Source organism: Choloepus didactylus, chromosome 16 (genome assembly GCF_015220235.1).
Source record: "Choloepus didactylus isolate mChoDid1 chromosome 16, mChoDid1.pri, whole genome shotgun sequence".
NCBI lineage: Eukaryota > Metazoa > Chordata > Mammalia > Pilosa > Megalonychidae > Choloepus > Choloepus didactylus.
Window position 1 is genome coordinate 22,213,151 of NC_051322.1, and position 23,389 is coordinate 22,236,539.

The window sequence follows — 23,389 nt, forward strand, 5'->3', positions numbered from 1 at the left end:
TATCCAACTCTTAGGTTCCTCCTCCTTTTCGGCTGCTACAGCAGAACCATTCACATCAACAATTTACCGGGTACCAACTTCATACCAGGGACTGGGCTGGGGCTGGGACTAGTACCAGTGATTTCGGGAAAGAGTGGGTGAAAGTAAAAGAACTAGATGAATAAAGGTCTTAAATAGACAGTTATGAATGGCACTACTTAGCTCAGCTGAGTGGGGATGAAGGCATTTCCCCATTTCAGGAGGGTAGAATGCTGAAACATAAAATTGAGATATGGGACATGGCATCGGGCATCAGAAAGTGAACAGGAGATACTGCAGCAGGTTGAACAATACACCAGGCTGGAACATCATCACCACCTGTACTAGCCGCAGCACCCACTTGGGACCAAGACTATTACCACCCCAGCACCTAACCACCACGAAGCATTGTTTGCACCTGGCACTCAGCTAAACACACACGGTACTTCAACCATATCAAGTTGATGCATTTTTCAGGTGCGAAAACAGAGTCTCAGAGATAGTAAGCAGTTTGTGCAAGGTAAAACAGAAAGAAGGGGTGATGGAAAGAGATAGGCATGCTTGTTCCAGAATCCAACGCTCTGCATGCACACTGTAACGGCTTGCTGCAATCTGCTACTGCTGACCACCAGCAGAGCTGGCTAGGGGGTGGTTCTAGTAGGCAGGAGTTACTAAAGTTCTGCCAAATTGGAAAAAATGCTATACTGTTACTGCTACCATGACCTAATCTTTATCCTTGCTGTTGCAGAGTCTGAAGGATAAACAAGTTACAAAAGCAAACAAATTAGGTTAAAATCCAGGGTTAGGCATCTACCTTTGGAGAAGGCCACACCTTGAGATCTTATCTTCTAAACACTCCAAATAACTAGCTGTGTGACCGTGGACAAGTCACTTTAGCATGCTGGACCTCAATTTTCTTATCTGCAAAATAAAGGGGTTGGACTAAATCACTGGTTTTCAAACTGCAGACTACAGGGCCTTAGTTCTGCAGAACTATTGCAGGGTGATTGCAGGCTTCCCTTTCTATCTTAATCTATTTTATATATTGGACTTCCTTGATAGAATTTTTCTGGACAGCATTAATTTTACAAAAGTTTTAAAGCCACTGGACCAGATAATCCCTTCTAGTAAGAATCTTTTGAATCTCAGAGCAATTCATATTCACTTCTTATTCATAATAACAATAGCCATGCTAAGTAACAAGGGTTGACATCCCAAAGATATTGGATGAGGGGGAAATAAAACCCTAAGTCCCTTCCAAGAGGTTTTCTCCAACAGGGATTTAAGACTGAAGCCCACAGTTTTAAGTTTTAATTGTGAGAAACTATTCTCGATTATCACTGATCTAATAATTTCCTAAACATTTTTCCAGTTTCTAATGGTCTTACCTATCAGGGATCGAAAACAAAAAGGAGTGTGTGACTGTGTGTGACTGTGTGTGTGTGTGTGTGTGTGTAGTGTGTGTGTTCGGGGGCAAGGCTGAGGGACAACGCACCTCCCTTTAAAATGCCTGTGTATTGTCTGAAACCCTTGTGTCCTTCACTTCTGAGCGTGATGTCTGTCTGCAGAGGTGGTTAAAGGAAGAATTCTGTTCCAAGAGACCTTTTCACACCGAGTCCACCTGAAATCAGGCCTCTGGTAAAGACAGCTGTTCTAGAAGCACCTGCTGCCCTTGGAAGCTCTCTCTGAGATCCTCCGCACATGCCATTCTTTAGGAACAAAAGGTCAGCTGGGTCTCCCTCCTTCCACATCACCCATTATCAGAAGCTCCATTCTAAGCCCAATGTTCTGCGGTGGATTACGGTTAGTTATGTTTATGTATATGACCTACCTCCCCTACTGGACCACCAGAAAGTTTAGGAAAGACACACAAGGAAGTCATTAGCGGTTACTTGTGTGGGAAATGGGTAGAGACTTCTGCTTGTCATGTTAGACCCTTCTGTATTGATGGGAGATTTTTTTTTTTAGTAACCAAGAATGCATATTACTTTAAAACAAACAAAACGGGCTGCACAGAGGGGAGGCAGCAAGCAGACTATCAGCACCTCTTCTCCGTTTGACATCCTTGACCCCTCGTATTAAAGTCTCAAATCTCAGCTTCATCACCCATCAACCCTCGGTTCATCAATGAAAGGGGAATGACAATTCCTGACTCAGGGTTATTTTAAGGATCAGGGAAAATTATGTATTAAAACTGGTACCCAGTAGGTGCAGTGCCAAGTGACAGAACTGGCCATAAATGGTAGCCACTGTAATTGTCCTGTTTTTCCCTCTCGTGAGAGTTTTGAGCTTCTCTGTTGCTCCTTCTGACTCCCTACTTCTGCTGCGATTGCTCATGTGCTCTGACACTGATTACTTCATGGTACAAACCGCGTGCCAGCCAGCCAACCATAGTGCACTGTGTGTTCCATGCTTCCTCAAGGCTCATGCTGTGTGGAAGTCCCATGGGGATGGGGTGGATATCATCAACTGGTAATCTTCTTTACAATGAGCCCCCAAGAATTCACTTCTAGCAACTAGCTACGGTTCTAATGGCTGGGGTTCAGTACAACCCAGGGCTAGCATTAATGTTACTCTTTAAGTCGTCTGATGCTTTGGAGGAAGACATTGATTAGAAGAGAAATTCTATTTTGCAAACCTTTCATTTTCTCTGCACAGTGAAGCTGTTTAGGCACCACATTCTTCCTTTCAGCCTCTCCAAGGAGACAACAAACTAGTGTTAGGATTCATGCAACATCCAATTTACTGAATGCCTATTCTATGTCAGGCAAGGAGACAGGCACTGGAAATAAAAGCGGTCCCCGCCCCATTTGACTAGTGCACAGGGAAATAAAGTTATGATTGTGACAGCGAGCCAAGTACCAGGAATACAACACTCCACTGCAGTGGTTCCTGACCCTGTGTGCACCTGACCCCCAGGTGCCTACCTCTACCCCAGACCTACTGGGTCAAAATCTCTGGGGTTATGACCTCGGAATTTGCATTTATAAGACACCAAGTGAATTCTCTGCACAGCACCATCTGGGCACCACGTCCAGAGAGGGGTCTGTGAGGGCACAGAGTGCTGAGAGGGGAGGGCCAAGAGCAGGGGAGGGCTTCCCAGGCTGAGGGCAGAGCATTGGCAGAGGTCCAGGGACAGGCTGGAGGCTTTGGAATGAGAGTCTGGTTCAGCTGCAGCCTGGAGGGCTTGGGGAGAAAAGCTAACTGGAGAGGGAGGCTGGGATGCAACAAAAGCACCAGCCATTCCACTGGGGCTCAAACCCTGCCTCACTTTGGACAACTCACATAGCCTCTCTGTGCCTCCAGTTCCCTCTTTATGTACTTGGAGATAATAGCAGTGCTTCCCTCAGATGCAGGCTGCTGGGAGGATTCAAACGACAGTAGTGGCTGATGTAAGCACTCAATAAATGTTAACCATCATCATCATCACTGTGGGTTTGCTCCAACTGGGGACTCATGACAGTGAGATAAACCAGGAGGCAGGCAGAGGATAGAAGGCTCCTGCACCAGAGGATGAGCAAGGCTTGAACACAGAGGTGGCGAGGATGAAAATAAAGGACTGGGAGCTCACCTAAATGTGGATTCAACATAACCGGATGACCAACTGAATGCGGTTAGGAGGACAGAGGAGTCTGTGTCATCCTATCCAGCCTGGATGACTATGTGCAAGGTCTCAAACTGCGAGACGGTTCTGGGGCTTCAATCCCTAGCGGACCAGCAACAGACCCACAAAGGAGCAAGTGTACCAAGACCATGAAGGCCCCAAGCACTGCTCATGGCCCTGCCTTCGTCACCGTCAGCCATTCACAGGGTCTTCTCAACAACTGACATCATCACACAAGGGGCCCTGGAATCTCCGCTCCAGGACTCTAATGATGCATCTGAACCTAAGCCTGCCAAGGGCATATCAAATGCCTAGTGGCTGAGCTGTCTGCATCACAGAATCCTAGTCCTTTAGTGTTCTTTCAACTAGAAGTTTGGAAGGTACGGTTGCCTCCAAATCCATGTCTAAATTGGGCAAACCACAAAAGGGACCAAGAAGTATCTTAGGCTCCTCTGTATTTTTTCATGGAGAATGAAAAGTCCAGAAGAAAAACCTACCTTGGAGATTCAAGCTGTTCACTCACAAACAAGAATTCTCATCTGCACATAAAAGGTTACTTTGAAGAGAAAAAATAGAAAGGTGATGTCACCTCACTTTGGGCACATTACACCCACCAGAAACTGCAGGAGAGCAATGGCCAGGGGACAGACCCTGTAAACTGGAATGACACTAGATGCTTCTTAGATTCTTAGGGAGCGTAATGGATGCTAAGATACTAGGCAAAAATCCAAGAGTACCTGCTCTCTCATGAGAAGTCACCAAGAAATCTTGATCAAAGATCCATTCTAATAAAAAAAAAAATTCATTCTGATCTTGAAAAACCTCTGGGTCAAGAGCTTCTTAATAGTTGTTTCCATCTCAACATCAATCTTGGTGCTGAAAATTCTGGACTCTGCTGCAGTTATCTCCAAAAGAGAGATGGCAGACTGGTCCTGTATTTATTGCAACTTGTTTTAAAGAACACAGGATGGAAATCCTCTTCAGGGGTCTCAAGCCACCTGTACCACCCTTAATAAAAAAGATGGGGTAGATGTGGTCATTTCTGAGGGAGAGTTAACAACAAGACTTTCTGAGTCTATCCCCTGCCCAACCCACCGGGATGCACGAAATGAAGACAGTCAGTCCTGACGTGTCCTGAATGGGGCAACGCTTGACCATCTCCAGCAGACTCACTGAAGCGTTCTATGACAAATAAGAACATGGAAAGTCTAAGTCCTTTCACATCTATTATTTATGCATTTTTATCAGACTACATAATCTTTGCTGAGATCTACATGTTTTAAAGGGCCATGAGGGAGAGGTAGAGATGACAGGAGTTGCTTCCACTGAGCAAAGCTTTCAAGGTAGATTATGTTCCAACCGCAGCCACGTTGTTATGGCACTGCCTTGTGCAACCACCAGTTAGAAAGGTGTCTTTTCAGGGTACAGAATAACAGTTAGAAAGGCCTTCATTTTTCAACCATTCCTCCTATCGACACATCATGACCATAACCTGAAGGAAGCAATAATTCTTCCTAGTATAATGAAGTTATTCAATATGTACTGGGACAATCTGTGAAGAGATTGTGTCTTTGTTCATTATTTTTTTAAAATGTTTTTTATTGTGAAATATATATGAAGAGTGATAAATTTCAAAATACAGTTTAAAGTATGGTATGGGTTAGTTCCACAATTTCAGATATTTCCTTCTAGCTGTTCTAATGCATTAGAGACTAAAAAGAAATATCTATGTAATGATTCAGTAGTCATAATCATTTGTTACATCCTGTCTTCTCTGTTACAACTCCTTCCTCTCCTTTGATCATTCTCTCAATTTTAAGGGATATTTGGGCAATGACCATTCTAACTTCTTCATGTTGAAAAGGGATGTTGACACTTTGGCGTAGGATGATGCACTTGGTTGATGTTCTTGGAGAGACTGGTACCTCTGGATTTCAGGGCTTATCTGGCATAGGAACAATTTGCAAGTTTTAAGTTTCTGATAAATAAACTTAGTGAGTAAAACTTACATAGCCCCTCAGCTAGAGCCCTGGGTATTCTTTAGGGTTTTCAGGAATACTGTTGGTTGGGGCTTGGCATACTGTGGCAATCCACAATATCTAGCTGAAGCGTGCAGAAGAGTAACCTCCAGAACAGCCTCTCAATCCCATGATGCGAGGGTCAGGTTCATCCCTGGGAGTCATGTCCCACATTGCAGGGAGACTTACACCCCAGGAAGTCATGTCCCACATAGAGAGGAGAGTAAATGAGTTTATTTGCAGAGTTGGGCTTAAAGAGAGAGAGGTCACATTTAAGCAACAAAAGAGGTTCTCTGGAAGTGACTCTTAGTCATAATTATAGGTAGGCTTAGCTTCCCCATTACAGAAATAAGTTTCCTAAGAGCAAGCCCCAAGATCGAGGGCTTAGCTTATTAATTTGGAAGTCCCTAATGCTTGAGAGACTATCACAAATTTCTCAAGTGGGGAAGTTTAATAGTTACATATTTTTTCTCCAGTCCCTCAAGGGACCTTGCAAATACCTTTTTATTATCTCCCAACGTACTCTGGAATATATCAGGGTATTACATTAAGCTATATAGAATTACAAGATCTCATTCCCTATCCCAGGCTACATGTGTTTAGGTTGTTTAAATGAACTTTCCAGAGAGGTTAAGTTAGATTGTGTACTACAGAAAACTTAAATTTTGTTCAAAATAAACATCTCTTCCTTTGGTCTCATACAGAAGGTGAAGTTTTAAAATACAGACAATATCATCCTTTACACTATATTCTGACTTACCTTCATTCTAACCAGATCAGCTTCGTTCATACTTCTGATTGAAGTCTGATTTCTTTTTCGGCTTCTTTAACAGTTGCTGGATGGAGAAATGCTGACTTTCAGGGCTGCAGAACTCTAACTCTGAGCCCCAGGGTCACATAGATACCCAAAGATCCAGGAAACTACCAGGTTATACACATAGAGCACAGCATCTCAAAATTTGAAAATAACAGTTAAAATTTAGGAACAAATGCAACTGTTGTAAGAGCTTACAGTCTAGGTCCTAATTTTCTCATAAGTATTTTCTAAATGAGACTGTACAATATTTGTTCTTTTGTTTCTGGCTTATTTTGCTCAACATAATGTCCTCAAGGTTCATCCACTTCACTGCACGCCTCATGACTTCCTTCCTTTCTGTAGCCATGCAATATTCCATTGTATGTGTACATCACATTCCGCTCCTCTGTAGATGTATCCTTTGGCCACCTCCATCCAATGACAATTGTGAATGATGTTGCTTTAGATCAGTGTGCAAATGTCTATTCGAGTTCCTGCTTCAGTTCTTCCAAGTATATTACCAGTAATGGGATTGCCTAATCAGCCTAATCATACGGCAACTCTATATTTAGCCTCCTTTGGATCTGCCACACTACCCCCCGGAGGGGCTGCACCATTCTGCTACCCTACCAACACTGAATAGTTATACCTCTCTCTTCACATCTTCTCCAGTACTTGAATCTTTGTTTTTGTATTTATTTTGAATCTGCAGATTTTGAGATATATTCATATAGCATATATTATATCCCAAATTAACAATTTCTCACAGTATCCTCACTTAAGTATAATCACTCTCAATTTTAGACAATTTTCTTTGCTCCAAAGAGAAAAATGACACATCTACACCAAAGAGAAAACCCCAAGCACCCTATAACTCTCATCCTTCCACAATTATTTATCCCTAATATTGGTGTGGTACTAGTGAGGTATTCCTATTAAATATAGTCCATAGCATGCAACAGGTAGTTTTTTCCCCATAGACCATTCTATTATTAACTCTTCGTACAAGTGTCATACCACTGAAGTAGTTCATGCAAGAACTTATTTATATTTGTAGTGCCAACTGGTGAGATACATGACTTTAAACAACCCCCTTTCAATCACATTCACCTTCAATATGGCACTATTACTTATAATCCCACTAACAAACTGCTATCTCCTCTATCTATTCCCATACATTTAAGTTCAATCTTGTTAACAAGTCTGTACATATTAGGTAACTGCTCCCCCTTCTCTAGCTTCTGTTTATCTCTAGGTCCCCTATATTCTACATTTTAAGACTGAGTTTACATTTTCTAGGAGGTTCATATTAGCGAAATCATACAATATCTATCCTTTTGTTGGCTTATTTCTCTCAGCACTATGTCCTCAACGTTCATTTATGTTATCACATGCTTCAAGACTTCATTCCTTCTTACTGCTACATAATATTTCATCGTAGCCACTTGATATTAAGTTTTCTGAGGGACTGTCAAACTCTCTTCCGCAGCGCTGTACCATTATACATTCCCACCAGCAATGAATAAGTGTTCCAATTTCTCCACATCCTCTCCAATATTTGTAGTTTCCTGTTTATTTAATGGCAGCCGTTCTTATTGGTGTGAGATGACACCTCATCGCAGTTTTGATTTGCATTTCCCTAACAGCTAATGAAGATGAACATCTTCTCATGTGCTTTTTAGCTATTTGTATTTCCTCTTTGGAAAAATGTCTAATCACATCTTTTGCCCATTTTATAACTGGGTTGTTTCTTCTTTTGTTGTTGACTTGTAGGATATCTTTATATATACTGAATATGAAACCCTTATTAGATATAAGGTTTCCTAAAATTTTCTCCCATTGAGTTGGCTGCCTCTTTACCTTTTTGACAAAGTCCTTTGTGGCACAGAAGCATTTGATTTTGAATAGTTCACGTTTATCTATTTTTACTTTTGCTGCTTGGCTTTGGATGTAAGGTCTAAGAAGCCACCTCCTATTACTAGGTCTTGAAGATGTTTCCCTATATTTTCTTCTAGGAGTTTTATGGTACTGGCTCTTATATTTAGGTCTTTGATACACTTTGCGTTAATTTCTTTAAGGGGCGTGAGATGCGGGTCCTCTTTCAGTCTTTTGGTTATGGATATCCAGTTCTCACAGCCCTATTTGTTGAAGACTCTTCTGTCCAAGTTCAGTGGATTTGGGGGCCTTGTCAAAAATCAATTGACCATGGATCCTGGGGTCTCTTTCTGAATTCTAAATTCTATTCCATTGATCCATGTTTATCTTTGTGCCAATACCATGTTGCTTTGACCTCTATGACCATATAATAAGCTTTAAAGTCAGGAAGTGTAAGTCCACCCACTTCCTGCTTCTTTTTCAGGATGTTTTTGGCAATTCAAGACCCCTTTCCCTTCCAAATAAATTTGGTAACTAGCTCTTCCAAGTCTGCAAAGTAGGTTGTTGGAAGTTTGATTGGTATTGTGTTGAATCTGTAGGTCAATGTGGGTATAATTAACATCTTAACAATATTTGGCTTTCATATCCATGAACACGGAATATCTTTCCACCTATTTAGGTCTTTGATTTCTTTTAGCAAGTTTTGTAGTTTTCCGTGTATAGGTCCTTTACATTCTTGGTTACGTTCATTCCTAGATACTTGAATCTTTTATTGATATTGTGAATGGAATTCTTTTCTTAATTGCCTCAAGTCACTACTAGTAGAGAGAAACATTACTCATTTTTATGCATTAATCTTGTAGCCTGCCACTCTGCTGGATTTATTAGCTTAAACAGCTTTGTCGCCAATTTCTCAGGATTTTCCAAATATAGGATCATGTCATCTGCAAATAATGAAGGTTTTACTTCTTCCTTTCTGATATGGATGCCTTTTATTTTTTTCTTGCCTAATCGCTCTAGCTAGAACTTATAGCATAATGTTGAATAATAGTGGTGATAGTGGGCATCCTTGTCTTGTTCCCAATCTTAGGGAAAAGGCTTTCAGTTTCTCACCATTGAGTATGATGCTGGCTGTTGGTTTTCAATATATTTCTTTATCGTATTGAGGAAGTTTTCTTCAATTCCTACTTTTTGTAGTTTTTTTTTTTTTATCAGAAAAGGATGAATTTTGTCAAATGCTTTTTCAGCATCAATCAAGATGATATGATTTTTCCTCTATATTTGTTAATGTGCTGTATTACTTTGATTGATTTTCTTATGCTGAACCACCCTTGCATGCCTGGAATGAACCCCACTTGGTTGTGGTGTATAATTCTTTTAATGTGTCTTTGAATTCCATTTGCAAGTATTTTGTTGAGAATTTTTGCACCTATATTTATTAGGGAGATTGGCCTGTTGTTTTTCCTTTCTTTTAGTGTCTTTATCTTGTTTTGGTATTACAGTGATGATAGCTTCATAAAATGAGTTAGGTAGTGTTCCTTTTTCTTCAATTTTTTGGAAGAGCTGGACCAGGAATGGTGTTAGTTCTTCTTGAAATGTTTGGTAAAATTCCCCCGTGAAGCCATTCGGCACTGGGCTTTTATTTGTAGGAAGGTTTTTGATGACTGATTGAATCTCTTTACTTGTGAATGGTTTGTTGAGGTCTTCTATTTCTTCTTGAGTCAGTATAGGTTGTTCATGCATTTCTAGGAAATTGACCATTTCCTCCAAGTTGTCTGGTTTGTTGGCATACAGTTGTTCATAGTATCCTCTTACGATTTTTTTTTTATTTCTTCAGGATCCATGGTAATGACCCACTCTCATTTCTGATTTTGTTTATTGGTATCTTCTTTTTGACTTTGTCAGTCTAGCTAAGGGTTTGTCAATCTTTTTGATCTTCTCAAAGAACCAACTTTTGGTTTTATTGATTCTATCTTCTTTATTCTCTAGTTCATTTATTTCTGCTTTAATCTTTGTTATTTCTTTTCTTCTACTTGCTTCAGGGCTAGTTTGCTGTTCTTACTCTAGCTTCTTCAGTTGTTCAGTTAGATCTTTGGTTTTAGCTCTTTCTTCTTTTTTAATGTATGCATTCAGAGCAATAAATTTTCCTCTCAACACTGCTTTCGCTGCATGCCATAGGTTTTGATATGTTGTATTCTCCTTTTCATTTGTCTCTAGATACTTACTCGTTTCTCTTGCAATTTCTTCTCTGACCCACTGATTATTTAAGAGTGTGTTTTTAACCTCCATATATTTGTGATATTTCTGGTTCTTTGGTGGTTATTGGTTTCCAGCTTCATTCCATTGTCACAAGAGAAAGTGCTTTGAATAATTTCAATCTTTTTAAATTTATTAAGACCTGTTTTGTGCCCCAGCATATGATCTATCCTGGAGAACATCCCATGAGCACTAGATAAAATATATTCTGGTGTTTGGGGATGCAACAATCCATATACATCTGTTAGGTCTAATTCATTTATCATATTTTTTAGGTTCTCTATTTCCTTATCGAGCCTCTGTCTGGTTGTTCTATCTACAGAAGAGAGTAGAGTATTAAAGTCTCCCACTATTATTGTAGAAATGTCTACTGCTCCCTTCAGTTTTGCCAATGTTTGCCTCATGAATTTGGAAGCACCTTGATTAGGCACAATTGTTATTTCTTGGTGAATTGTCCCTTTTATTAGTATATAGTGTCTTTCCTTTTCTCTTATGGCATCTTTGCATTTAAACTCTATTTCGTCTCATATTAGCATAGCTAGCCCTGCTTTCTTTTGGTTACAGCTTGCACGGAATATTTTTCTCCATCCTTACACTTTCAATCTATTTGTACCTTTGGATCTAAGATTAGTCTCTTGTAAACAGCAAACAAACAGATTACACTTTTTCTTCTATTCTGCCAATCTGTATCTTTTAATTGGGGAGTTTAGTTCATTCACATTCAAAGTTATTACTGTAAAGGTAGTACTTGAACCAACCATCTTATCCTTTGGTTTTTATTTGTCGGATCTATTTTTCTCTCTCTCTCTTTACCCTTTAAGTTACCTTTACTAATAGTCTTCAATTCTGTACCCTTCTCCAGACCTCTTTTTTTTTTCCCCCCAGCTGACAGAACTCCCTTTAGTATTTCTTGCAGGGCGGGTCTCATGTAAATAAATTTCCTCACCATTTGTTTGTCTGTGAAAAGTTTAAACCCTCCTTCACTTTTGAAGGACAGCTTTGCTGGATAAAGAATTCTTGGCCGGCAATTCTTCTCTTTCAGAATCTTAAGTATTTCATACCACTGCCTTCTCACCTACATGTTGAGTTGTTAGTACTTAGTCTTATGTGGCTTCCCTTTATTGCTTTTCTCTTGCTGCTTTCAGGACTTTCTCTTTCTCTTCAGCATTTGACAATCTGTTTAGTATGTGTCTTGGAGTGGGTCTATTTGGATTTATTCTATTTGGAGTTTGGTGGGCTTCTTTGATTTGCGTATGTATGTCTTTTATAAGGGTTGGGAAGTTTTCCCCAATTATCTCCTCAAATAATCTTCCTAGCTTTTTACTCTTCTCCTTCTGGAGCACCAATAATTCTTTTTTTTTTTTTTTAATCATCATTTTATTGAGATATATTCACATACCACGCAGTCATACAAAACAAATTGTACTTTCGATTGTTTACAGTACCATTACATAGTTGTACATTCATCACCTAAATCAATCCCTGACACCTTCATTAGCACACACACAAAAATAACAAGAATAATAATTAGAGTGAAAAAGAGCAATTGAAGTAAAAAAGAACACTATGTACCTTTGTCTGTTTGTTTGCTTCCCCTACTTTTCTACACATCCATCCATAAACTAGACAAAGTGGAGTTTGGTCCTTATGGCATTCCCAATCCCACTGTCACCCCTCATAAGCTACATTTTTATACAACTGTCTTCGAGATTCATGGGTTCTGGGTTGTAGTTTAATAGTTTCAGGTATCCACCACCAGCTACCCCAATTCTTTAGAACCTAAAAAAGGTTGTCTAAAGTGTGCGTAAGAGTGCCCACCAGAGTGATCTCTCGGCTCGTTTTGGAATCTCTCTGCCACTGAAGCTTATTTCATTTCCTTTCACATCCCCCTTTTGGTCAAGAAGATGTTCTCCATCCCACGATGCCGGGTCTACATTCCTCCCCGGGAGTCATATTCCACGTTGCCAGGGAGATTCACTTCCCTGGGTGTCTGATCCCACGTAGGGGGGAGGGCAGTGATTTCACCTTTCAAGTTGGCTTAGCCAGAGAGAGAGGGCCACATCTGAGCAACAAAGAGGCATTCAGGAGGAGACTCTTAGGCACAAATACAGGGAGGCCTAGCCTCTCCTTTGCAGCAACCGTCTTCCCAAGGGTAAAACTTATGGTAGAGGGCTCAACCCATCAAACCACCAGTCCCCTATGTCTGTGGTCATGTTAGCAACCATGGAGGTGGGGTAGGCGAATACCCCTGCATTCTCCACAGGCTCCTCAAGGGGGCACTACATCTTTTTTTTTTTTTTTCCCTTGTTTGTCTTTTTTCTTTTTCTTTTTTTTTTTTTTTAACTTTCCCTTCTTTTTTCAAATCACCTGTATGAAAAAAAAAGTTAAAAAGAAAACAAACATACAATAAAAGAACATTTCAAAGAGACCATAGCAAGGGAGTAAGAAAAAGACAACTAACCTAAGATAACTGCTTAACTTCCAACATGTTCCTACTTTACCCCAAGAAAGTTACATAATATAGCAACATTTCAGTGAACTTGTTCCTACTACATCCATCAGAAATTAACAGACCATAGTCATTTCTGGGCATCCCCAGAACGTTAAATAGCTTATCTGTTCTTCTTGGATTATTGTTCCCCCTTCCTTAATTGCTCTCTACTGCTAGTTCCCCTACATTCTACATTATAAACCATTTGTTATACATTTTTCAAAGTTCACATTAGTGGTAGCATATAATATTTCTCTTTTTGTGCCTGGCTTATTTCGCTCAGCATTATGTCTTCAAGGTTCATCCATGTTGTCATATGTTTCACGAGATCGTTCCTTCTTACTGCCGCGTAGTATTCCATCGTGTGTATATACCACATTTTATTTATCCACTCATCTGTTGAAGGACATTTGGGTTGTTTCCATCTCTTGGCAATTGTGAATAATGCTGCTATGAACATTGGCGTGCAGATATCTGTTCGTGTCACTGCTTTCCGATCTTCCGGGTATATACCGAGAAGTGCAATCGCTGGATCGAATGGTAACACTATATCTAGTTTTCTAAGGAACTGCCAGACTGACTTCCAGAGTGGCTGAACCATTATACAGTCCCACCAACAATGAATAAGAGTTCCAATTTCTCCACATCCCCTCCAGCATTTGTAGTTTCCTGTTTGTTTAATGGCAGCCATTCTAACCGGTGTTAGATGGTATCTCATTGTGGTCTTAATTTGCATCTCTCTAATAGCTAGTGAAGCTGAACATTTTTTCATGTGTTTCTTGGCCATTTGTATTTCCTCTTCAGAGAACTGTCTTTTCATATCTTTTGCCCATTTTATAATTGGGCTGTCTGTACTATTGTCATTGAGTTGTAGGATTTCTTTGTATATGCAAGATATCAGTCTTTTGTCACATACATGGTTTCCAAAAATTTTTTCCCATTGAGTTGGCTGCCTCTTTACCTTTTTGAGAAATTCCTTTGAGGTGCAGAAACTTCTAAGCTTGAGGAGTTCCCATTTATCTATTTTCTCTTTTGTTGCTTGTGCTTTGGGTGTAAAGTCTAGGAAGTGGCCTCCTAATACAAGGTCTTGAAGATGTTTTCCTACATTATCTTCTAGGAGTTTTATGGTACTTTCTTTTATATTGAGATCTTTGGTCCATTTTGAGTTAATTTTTGTGTAGGGGGTGAGGTAGGGGTCCTCTTTCATTCTTTTGGATATGGATATCCAACTCTCCCAGCCCCATTTGTTGAAAAGACCATTATGGCTCAGTTCGGTGACTTTGGGGGCCTTATCAAAGATCAGTCGGCCATAGATCTGAGGGTCTATCTCTGAATTCTCAATTCGATTCCATTGATCTATATGTCTATCTTTGTGCCAGTACCATGCTGTTTTGGCAACTGTGGCTTTATAATAAGCTTCAAAGTCAGGGAGTGTAAGTCCTCCCACTTCGTTTTTCTTTTTTAGAGTGTCTTTAGCAATTCGAGGCATCTTCCCTTTCCAAATAAATTTGATAACTAGCTTTTCCAAGTCTGCAAAGTAGGTTGTTGGAATTTTGATTGGGATTGCATTGAATCTGTAGATGAGTTTGGGTAGAATTGACATCTTAATGACATTTAGCCTTCCTATCCATGAACATGGAATATTTTTCCATCTTTTAAGGTCCCCTTCTATTTCTTTTAGTAGAGTTATGTAGTTTTCTTTGTATAGGTCTTTTACATCTTTGGTTAAGTTGATTCCTAGGTACTTGATTTTTTTAGTTGCTATTGAAAATGGTATCTTTTTCTTGAGTGTCTCTTCAGTTTGTTCATTTCTAGCATATAGAAACATTACTGACTTATGTGCATTAATCTTGTATCCCGCTACTTTGCTAAATTTGTTTATTAGCTCTAGTAGGTGTATCGTTGATTTCTCAGGGTTTTCTAGATATAAGATCATATCATCTGCAAACAATGACAGTTTTACTTCTTCTTTTCCAATTTGGATGCCTTTTATTTCTTTGTCTTGCCGGATTGCCCTGGCTAGCACTTCCAGCACAATGTTGAATAACAGTGGTGACAGCGGGCATCCTTGTCTTGTTCCTGATCTTAGATGGAAGGCTTTCAGTCTCTCACCATTGAGTACTATGCTGGCTGTGGGTTTTTCATATATGCTCTTTATCATGTTGAGGAAGTTTCCTTCAATTCCTACCTTTTGAAGTGTTTTTATCAAAAACGGATGTTGGATTTTGTCAAATGCTTTTTCAGCATCTATTGAGATGATCAATTGATTTTTCCCTTTCGAGTTTTTAATGTGTTGTAATACATTGATTGTTTTTCTTATGTTGAACCAGCCTTGCATGCCTGGAATGAACCCCACTTGGTCATGGTGTATGATTTTTTTAATGTGTCTTTGGATTCGATTTGCAAGTATTTTGTTGAGGATTTTTGCATCTATATTCATTAGGGAGATTGGCCGGTAGTTTTCCTTTTTTGTAGCATCTTTGCCTGGTTTTGGTATTAGATTGATGTTAGCTTCATAAAATGAGTTAGGTAGTGTTCCATTTTTTTCAATGTTTTGAAAGAGTTTGAGTAAGATTGGTGTCAGTTCTTTCTGGAAAGTTTGGTAGAATTCCCCTGTGAAGCCATCTGGCCCTGGGCATTTATTTGTGGGAAGATTTTTGATGACTGATTGGATCTCTTTGCTTGTGATGGGTTGGTTGAGGTCTTCTATTTCTTCTCTGGTCAGTCTAGGTTGTTCATATGTTTCCAGGAAATTGTCCATTTCTTCTACATTATCCAGTTTGTTGCCATGCAGTTGTTCATAATATCCTCTTATAATTTTTTTAATTTCTTCAGGATCTGCAGTTATGTCACCTTTTTCATTCATTATTTTGTTTATATGGGTCTTCTCTCTTTTTGATTTTGTCAGTCTAGCTAGGGGCTTGTCAATCTTGTTGATCTTCTCAAAGAACCAACTTTTGGTGATATTTATCCTTTCTATTGTTTTTTTGTTCTCTATGTCATTTATTTCTGCTTTAATCCTTGTTATTTCTTTTCTTGTACTTGGTTTAGGATTGGTTTGCTGTTCATTTTCTAGCTTCTTCAGTTGATCCATTAGTTCTTTGATTTTGGCTCTTTCTTCCTTTTTAATATATGCGTTTAGTGCTATAAATTTCCCCCTTAGCACTGCTTTTGCTGCATCCCATAGGTTTTGGTATGTTGTGTTCTCATTTTCGTTCGTCTCTATATATTTAGCAATTTCTCTTGCTATTTCTTCTTTAACCCACTGATTGTTTAGGAGTGTGTTGTTTAACCTCCAGGTATTTGTGAATTTTCTAAGTCTCTGATGGTTATTGACTTCTAATTGTATTCCATTGTGGTCAGAGAATGTGCTTTGAATAATTTCAATCTTTTTAAATTTATTGAGGCTTGTTTTATGTCCCAGCATATGATCTATTCTGGAGAAAGTTCCGTGAGCACTAGAAAAGTATGTGTATCCTGGTGATTTGGGATGTAATGTCCTGTAGATGTCTGTTAAATCTAATTCATTTATCAGATTGTTTAGGTTTTCAATTTCCTTATTGGTCTTCTGTCTGGTTGATCTATCTATAGGAGAGAGTGATGTGTTGAAGTCTCCCACAATTATTGTGGAAACATCAATTGCTTCCTTTAGTTTTGCCAATGTTTCTCTCATGTATTTTGTGGCACCTTGATTGGGTGCATAGACATTTACGATTGTTATTTCTTCTTGCTGAATTGCCCCTTTTATTAGTATGTAGTGGCCTTCTTTGTCTCTCAAAACATCCCTGCATTTGAAGTCTATTTTATCTGAGATTAATATTGCTACACCTGCTTTCTTTTGGCTGTAGCTTGCATGAAATATTTTTTTCCATCCTTTCACTTTCAGTTTCTTTGTGTCCCTGTGTCTAAGATGAGTCTCTTGTATGCAACATATTGATGGTTCATTTTTTTTGATCCATTCTGCGAATCTGTATCTTTTAATTGGGGAGTTTAATCCATTTACATTCAACGTTAAAACCGTGAAGGCATTTCTTGAATCGGCCATCTTATCCTTTGGATTATGTTTGCCATATTTTTCCCTCTCTCTATTAATATCCTTTATTGTACCCATACCGAATCTCTTTAGTACTGAACCTTTCTCCAAGTCTCTCTGTCCTGTCTTTGTTTCTCTGTCTGTAGGGCTCCCTTTAGTATCTCCAGTAGGGCAGGTCTCTTGTTAGCAAATTCTCTCAGCATTTCTTTGTCTGTGAAAAATTTAAGCTCTCCCTCAAATTTGAAGGAGAGCTTTGCTGGATAAAGTATTCTTGGCTGGAAATTCCTCTCTCTCAGAATTTTAAATATATCGTGCCACTGCCTTCTCGCCTCCATGGTGGCTGCTGAGTAGTCACTACTTAGTCTTATGCTGTTTCCTTTGTATGTGGTGAATTGCTTTTCTCTTGCTGCTTTCAGAACTTGCTCCTTCTCTTCTATGTTTGACAGTGTGATCAGTATATGTCTCGGAGTGGGTTTTTTTGGATTTATTCTATTTGGAGTTCGCTGAGCATTTATGATTTGTGTATTTATGTTGTTTAGAAGATTTGGGAAGTTTTCCCCAACAATTTCTTTGAATACTCTTCCTAGACCTTTACCCTTTTCTTCCCCTTCTGGGACACCAATGAGTCTTATATTCGGACGTTTCATATTATCTATCATATCCCTGAGGTCCATTTCGAGTTTTTCAATTTTTTTCCCCATTCTTTCTTTTATGCTTTCATTTTCCATTCTGTCATCTTCCAGGTCACTGATTCGTTGTTCAACTTCCTCTAGTCTTGTACTATGAGTGTCCAGAATCTTTTTAATTTGGTCAACAGTTTCTTTAATTTCCATAAGATCATCCATTTTTTTATTTAGTCTTGCAATGTCTTCTTTATGCTCTTCTAGGGTCTTCTTGATTTCCTTCATATCCCGTACTAGGGTCTCATTGTTCATCTTTAGTTCTTTGAGTAGCTGCTCTAGGTGTGTCTCTTCTGGTCTTTTGATTTGGGTGCTTGGGCTTGGGTTATCCATATCGTCTGGTTTTTTCATATGCTTTATAATTTTCTGTTGTTTTTGGCCTCGTGGCATTTGCTGACCTTGATAGGGTTCTTTTAGGGTTTGTAGACCAGTTGAAGTCCTTATCTCTAATTTATCAGATCTACAGCTTCGTGGAGTACACTTTCTCTAACTAACCAGCAGGTGGCGTCCACGAGCCACCTGTTCTCCACAAGCCAGATCTCCCCTGCTTAGCCTTTTTGGTGAGTGGGGGAGTGAGTCTTGTGGGGCCCAATTGGTGTCCCAAGCTTGCGTGTGTAGTTGGTGTTGCCTGCCCTGTATGTGGGGCGTGTTTCTGGGCAGTCGGGGAGGGGGGGTGGCCCTAACAATCAAATCTCCCTGATGATCCTAGAGTTTTAAAGCTACTGCAATAGTCTAATCCTTCAGTTCAGTCCTGCCACAGTTTGTCTCTGCCACTGACCCACAAGTCTTTGGTATTGGCGTATGGCTCCTGAGACTTGCAAGTGGGCCCCTCTTCCAGGCTGTGCACCCCGGGTCCTCTGTTGAGGGATGACTGTGCTATGTCACAGGTGAGTGCCGTCCCCCCAGGGCAGTTCTGGGCTGCTGGGCTGTGTTGGGAGGCTCCCAGTCTGCTCAAATGATGGCTGAATGGGGCTCTGTTAATTCACACTGCTCCCCCTTCCCAGCTCTGGGACATTCAGCTGAGGTTGCAGGGAAGGCTAATGTCCACGCCCAGTTTTGTGGTGTGTGCCTGTTATTTGAAGCACTTCCGTCACACTGGGTTGTCTGGGGCAGCTCTGGGCTATGGGGCTGGCGATGGGCAGGAGTGTTTCCTGTCCACCAGGATGGTGGCTGTGAGCGGACACCCCCCTTTTCTTGGGAAGTTGTGTTGTTTAGTGAATTTTCTCAGCCACTGGATTATTGCCTTTTGTCTCAGAGCTCTCTTAGTTCTGCTCTTGACTTGACGTGCCCAAATTTCAATTCTTTGAAGCTTTCTGTATTGAGCTTCTTAGAGTAATTGTTTTAGAAAAAGCAAAAAGGATTTAAAAAAAAAAAAAAAAAAAAAAAAAAAAAAAAAAAAAAAAACAAAAAACGGCCCTCCTCAGAGATCTAATGGGTTATTGAAATGCTAATAGACAAAGCAACCAGGGCCATTAAGGAAAAGTGCCCAGGGCAGAGAGATCAGCCTTGCTTCGGGATTTGCATATGCGCCTTAAGGCCTGATCTCCGCCCTTCCCCTTTCTGTGTTCACCAGAACTCCAAAAATCCTCTGCTTTTATTTTGGAGTTTTTCGTGTTGTTTTTTTTCTATGCCTGTCTCCTCTCTGCTGGGCTGGCTGCTCTCAGAGTCTCTGGTGTCTGGCCTCAGTCTATCTATGGTTGGAGTTTGAATCAGTAGAATGAGTTTCCGGTAAGAGCAGCCACTGCAATTCTCCCTTCTCCTTCCTGGAGCTGACAGCCCCTCCTCCCCCGGGACTGAGCCTGGCAGGGAGGGGCGCGGGTCCCCTGGCCGCAAAAACTTACAGATTTCGCTGATCTCAGCAGTTCCACGTTTTCATGAGTGTTGTATGAAGTATGCCCAAAGACAGATTTCTCTGTGGTGTCCAGTCCACGCAGTTCCTGGCTTTTTACCTACTTTCCTGGAGGAGTAACTAAAACATACAGCTCACCAGTCTGCCATCTTGCCCCGCCTCCACCAATAATTCTTATATTATATTGTGTGCTTCATGTTGTCCATCATTTCCCTGATATCCAATTCAAAACTTTCCATCTTTTTCACCATTTGTTCTTTTGTGCATTTGCATTCAATTGTCTTGTCCTCTAGTTCATTTCTTTCTTCTTCCTCTACAAATCTGTTGTGCCTCTAGCATGTGTGTGGAGATATATATATATATAAATTCAGTTTCACTGATATATTCACATACCCTACAATCATCCACAGTGTGCAATTTGTTCACAGTACCATCATATAGTTTGTATATTCATCACCAAAATCAATTTTTTGAACATTTTCATTACTTGTATCTCTGTTCTTCTTCAATCCAGCATCTGTAGGGTCCTTCTCCCATGCATACCCTCTTCCAGAGTTCCAAACAATTCAAGGTTATCTCCCTTTTTTGTTGAATATCTGGGGAGAAGTTTCCAGCAGCTGTTTACATCACCATGTTGATGACATCACTCCCCTCTAGTATATTTTTAATATGATCTACAGTGTCTTTCATTTCCATAAGACCTGCTATGTTTCTATTTACTCTTTCAAATTCTTCTTTATGCTCTTCTTGTGTCTTCTTGATATCCTTTATGTCTTTAGCCAATCCATTGAAGATATTTTGGAGATTTCTATGTACTTATTTGATTAGCTGTTACAAATTCTGTGTCTCCTTTGGCTTTTTAATTTGGTTATTTGATTGGCCATATCTTCTTGCATCTTCATGTGCTTTGTGACTTTCTGCTGATTTCTTGGCAATTGATTATCTTGATAAGATGATTTTGAAAGCTGATTTCCCTTGCTTGCCTAAGATTTCATAGTTGCTTGGGTTTGCACTGAAGGTCTCTTTTGGAACTTGGTTTATCAGCAAGTCCCAGGCAGACCAAGGCCAAGGCGTCCCACAGGGTATACAAGTCTATTTGGGCATCTGTAGAAGATTTGGCAGAATAGCAGTCTGCCAGGGTGTGTGGGGAGCCGCTTTCCGGGTTAAGGCCTAGTGGACACGCCGCGACCTGCTCCAGAGTAGCCCCCGCCCATCGTTTGAGCCAAGATGGCGCCCGTATCCTGCTTCCGCATATGACGCATGAGGCAGCGGTTGCTGCTAGCCTATTGTACACGCTTGCGTACTGCCAGCACATTGGTTGTAACTATTGTATATAAGAAATTACCCGGGCTAGCCTCGGGGAGACAGCCCACAGGGAGCCGTGCCTGACGGCCGCATAGAGGTTGTTCTCCCACGGGGTATAGGGCCTCGTGTGGAATATGTAACAGAGAAAATTTTCTTCCTGGCTCCAGTAAAAGGCTTGCATTCACTGCCATTGCGTACCTCAAGTGTCAGTTTGTCTGCGTCTCTCCCTCTTTCCCTCTGTTCTCCTTGCCGGCCGAGGACAGGACGCGCGGGACCGAGCGAGAAGGCGCCGGACAAGTGGTGGCCCGTACGGGGATCGAACCCGCGACCTTGGCGTTATCAGCACCAAGCTCTAACCAACTGAGCTAACCGTACGGGGCACATACCTTTCGCCTCGCTCCTTTTTCACTGCAGCGGACTTCCCGCGACTGATCAGCGCGAGAAGGTGAGTGTTTCTTTTACGTGAGAGTCAGGGCCCGTGGGTTCTCAGGCGGTCCCGGGGACTCGGAAGAGCTCTCCGAGTGGTTAAAGTACAGCGCCGACTGCAAGCATGGGGCAGTCTGGAAGTTCGCCTTTATTGGCTCCTTTAAAAACCCTCCTGAAGCAGAGGGGTATCTCAGTTAAGAAAAGCTCCCTACAGAGGTTTCTCGATGATGTTGAAACTTTTGCCCCTTGGTTTCCCTCCACCGGCAGCCTCAGTCTGCCCTCTTGGCTGAAGCTTGGTCACGATATAGACCGGGCGCGTCAGACGGGCGTTTGTCTGGATCCAATTCTAGTCCCTATATGGGAGACCGTCCGCACGGTCCTTGAACTGGAGTCGACTACAGGCCTAAGTCCGTCCTCCGCCTTGCAAGAGGTACGGCACGCTCTCCAAGAAACCCAGTCGGTGTCATCTGCGGCCGGCTCTCATAAAGGCAAGCAGCCAGAGTTGAGTGGTGGTAGCTCGGACACCTCTGCCTCAGAATCGGGTAGTGATGACGGTGAGGGAGCGGAAGCGCCTCCATTAATTGCTTGGGAGGAGCCTCCCGCCCCACCCACGCGGCCTTCCGCCCCGCCGGCTCCTGTTGCCGCGTCACAAAAAACGCCGCGGCTTCCGGTGGGCTGGTTGAGCGGCTCCGCCAAAGGCCCTTGCCGAGAGCTCCCACTAGTGCCCGAATCCAATAATCACGATGGTCCGCCTTTGCGGGACCCGGAGCCCCTTGCAGGCGGGCCGGGGGAGGGGCATCCACAGCCGTATCCCCCACCTGAATACTCAGGCCCCCTAGACCCCATACCATCAGAATGTGGAGGGAGGCATTTCTGGAAATGGGTCCCCTCTTTCACCTTTAGGCCTTTCGGTATACTAGGTGGGTACCAACCACTTAAGCCAGAACCATCCCCAGAAATGTACCCGGTTATTATTAACCACCAAGGCAACAACCAATATGAAGCATATGATTACAAACTTTTGAAAGAGCTAAGGCAGGCCGTCCATCAGTACGGCCCCAATGCCCCTTATACCCTGAACATGGTTGAAAACCTCTCCGCCCTAAATCATACGCCCGCAGATATCGTTCAGTTAGCCCGTGCTTGTTTGCCACCAGGCCGATTTATAGATTGGAAAGCGTGGTTTGAAGAGTTAGCTGAGGAACAAGCGGCTAGGAACGCAGCGGGAAGACATGGCGCGTGGAATACAGACATGCTGTTGGGGAGGGGAGCCCATGCCCAAAATCAAACGCGGTTCCCTCAAGAGGTCTATGCCCAAATCTTCCGTTGTTTCGTGGGAGCTTGGAAAAAGCTGACAGGTGAGGGAGAGGCTCAAGCCTCGCTCAGTAATATTCATCAGGGCCCCACAGAACCTTTTGTGGACTTTGTAGCCAAAATGCAGACTGCAGCCGAGAGAATTTTCTCAGATCCAGGGGTGGCAGAGACTGTAGTTAAACAAATGATATTTGAACAGTGCAATAAGGAATGTAAAGTTATTTTAGCACAAAACAGAGGAAAACAGCTGACGGACTGGGTTCGGCTTTGCAGAGATGCTGGCAGCCCGTTAACTAATGCAGGTCTAGCTGCCATGCTAGCCAACTCCTTGCAAGTGTCTGCAAAGAAATCTAAAGAACTAGAAATGAAGCCCAGAGGATGTTATCATTGTGGCCAGCTGGGACATATTAAGAGGAACTGTCCCAATAAAGGTCAACCACCTGCCACTCCACAGTTTGGTAGACCATATGCAGCAACCAGGCTATGTGGCCGTTGCCACAAGGGACCTCATCGCGCAGAAGACTGTAGGTCAGCCTTCGATGCGCAAGGTGTGCGCCTTTCTGGCCGTCCTGAACAGGACCCAAAAAACGGGCAGGGGGGGTCCACCCTTTCGGTGGGCCCCCCTGCATGCCATCCGGCGACACGAAGCCCGCCCAAATTCGCGCATCCCCTGGGTCAGCGGGACTGGACCTCTGTGCCACCTCCAGACTCGTACTGACCCCCT

General features: G+C 41.7%; 1 protein-coding gene and 1 non-coding gene across 13 annotated transcripts in view; both read right to left on the minus strand.

Annotated features, from left to right (window-relative positions):
• NEDD4L (NEDD4 like E3 ubiquitin protein ligase) overlaps positions 1-23,389 on the minus strand; it is a 378,998-nt gene that overhangs the window by 160,311 nt on the left and 195,298 nt on the right. The window contains exon 1 of one of the 12 annotated variants that reach the window (XM_037805619.1): positions 833-853. The exons of the other annotated variants lie outside the window; for them this stretch is intronic. The gene's annotated coding sequence lies outside the window, so the exon portion shown is untranslated. Of the gene's footprint in view, positions 1-832; positions 854-23,389 lie in introns of those variants that run through there. 12 annotated transcript variants of the gene reach the window in all.
• On the minus strand, positions 21,227-21,305 carry TRNAI-GAU. Its single transcript has one exon. It is a non-coding gene; the product is annotated as a tRNA-Ile (tRNA).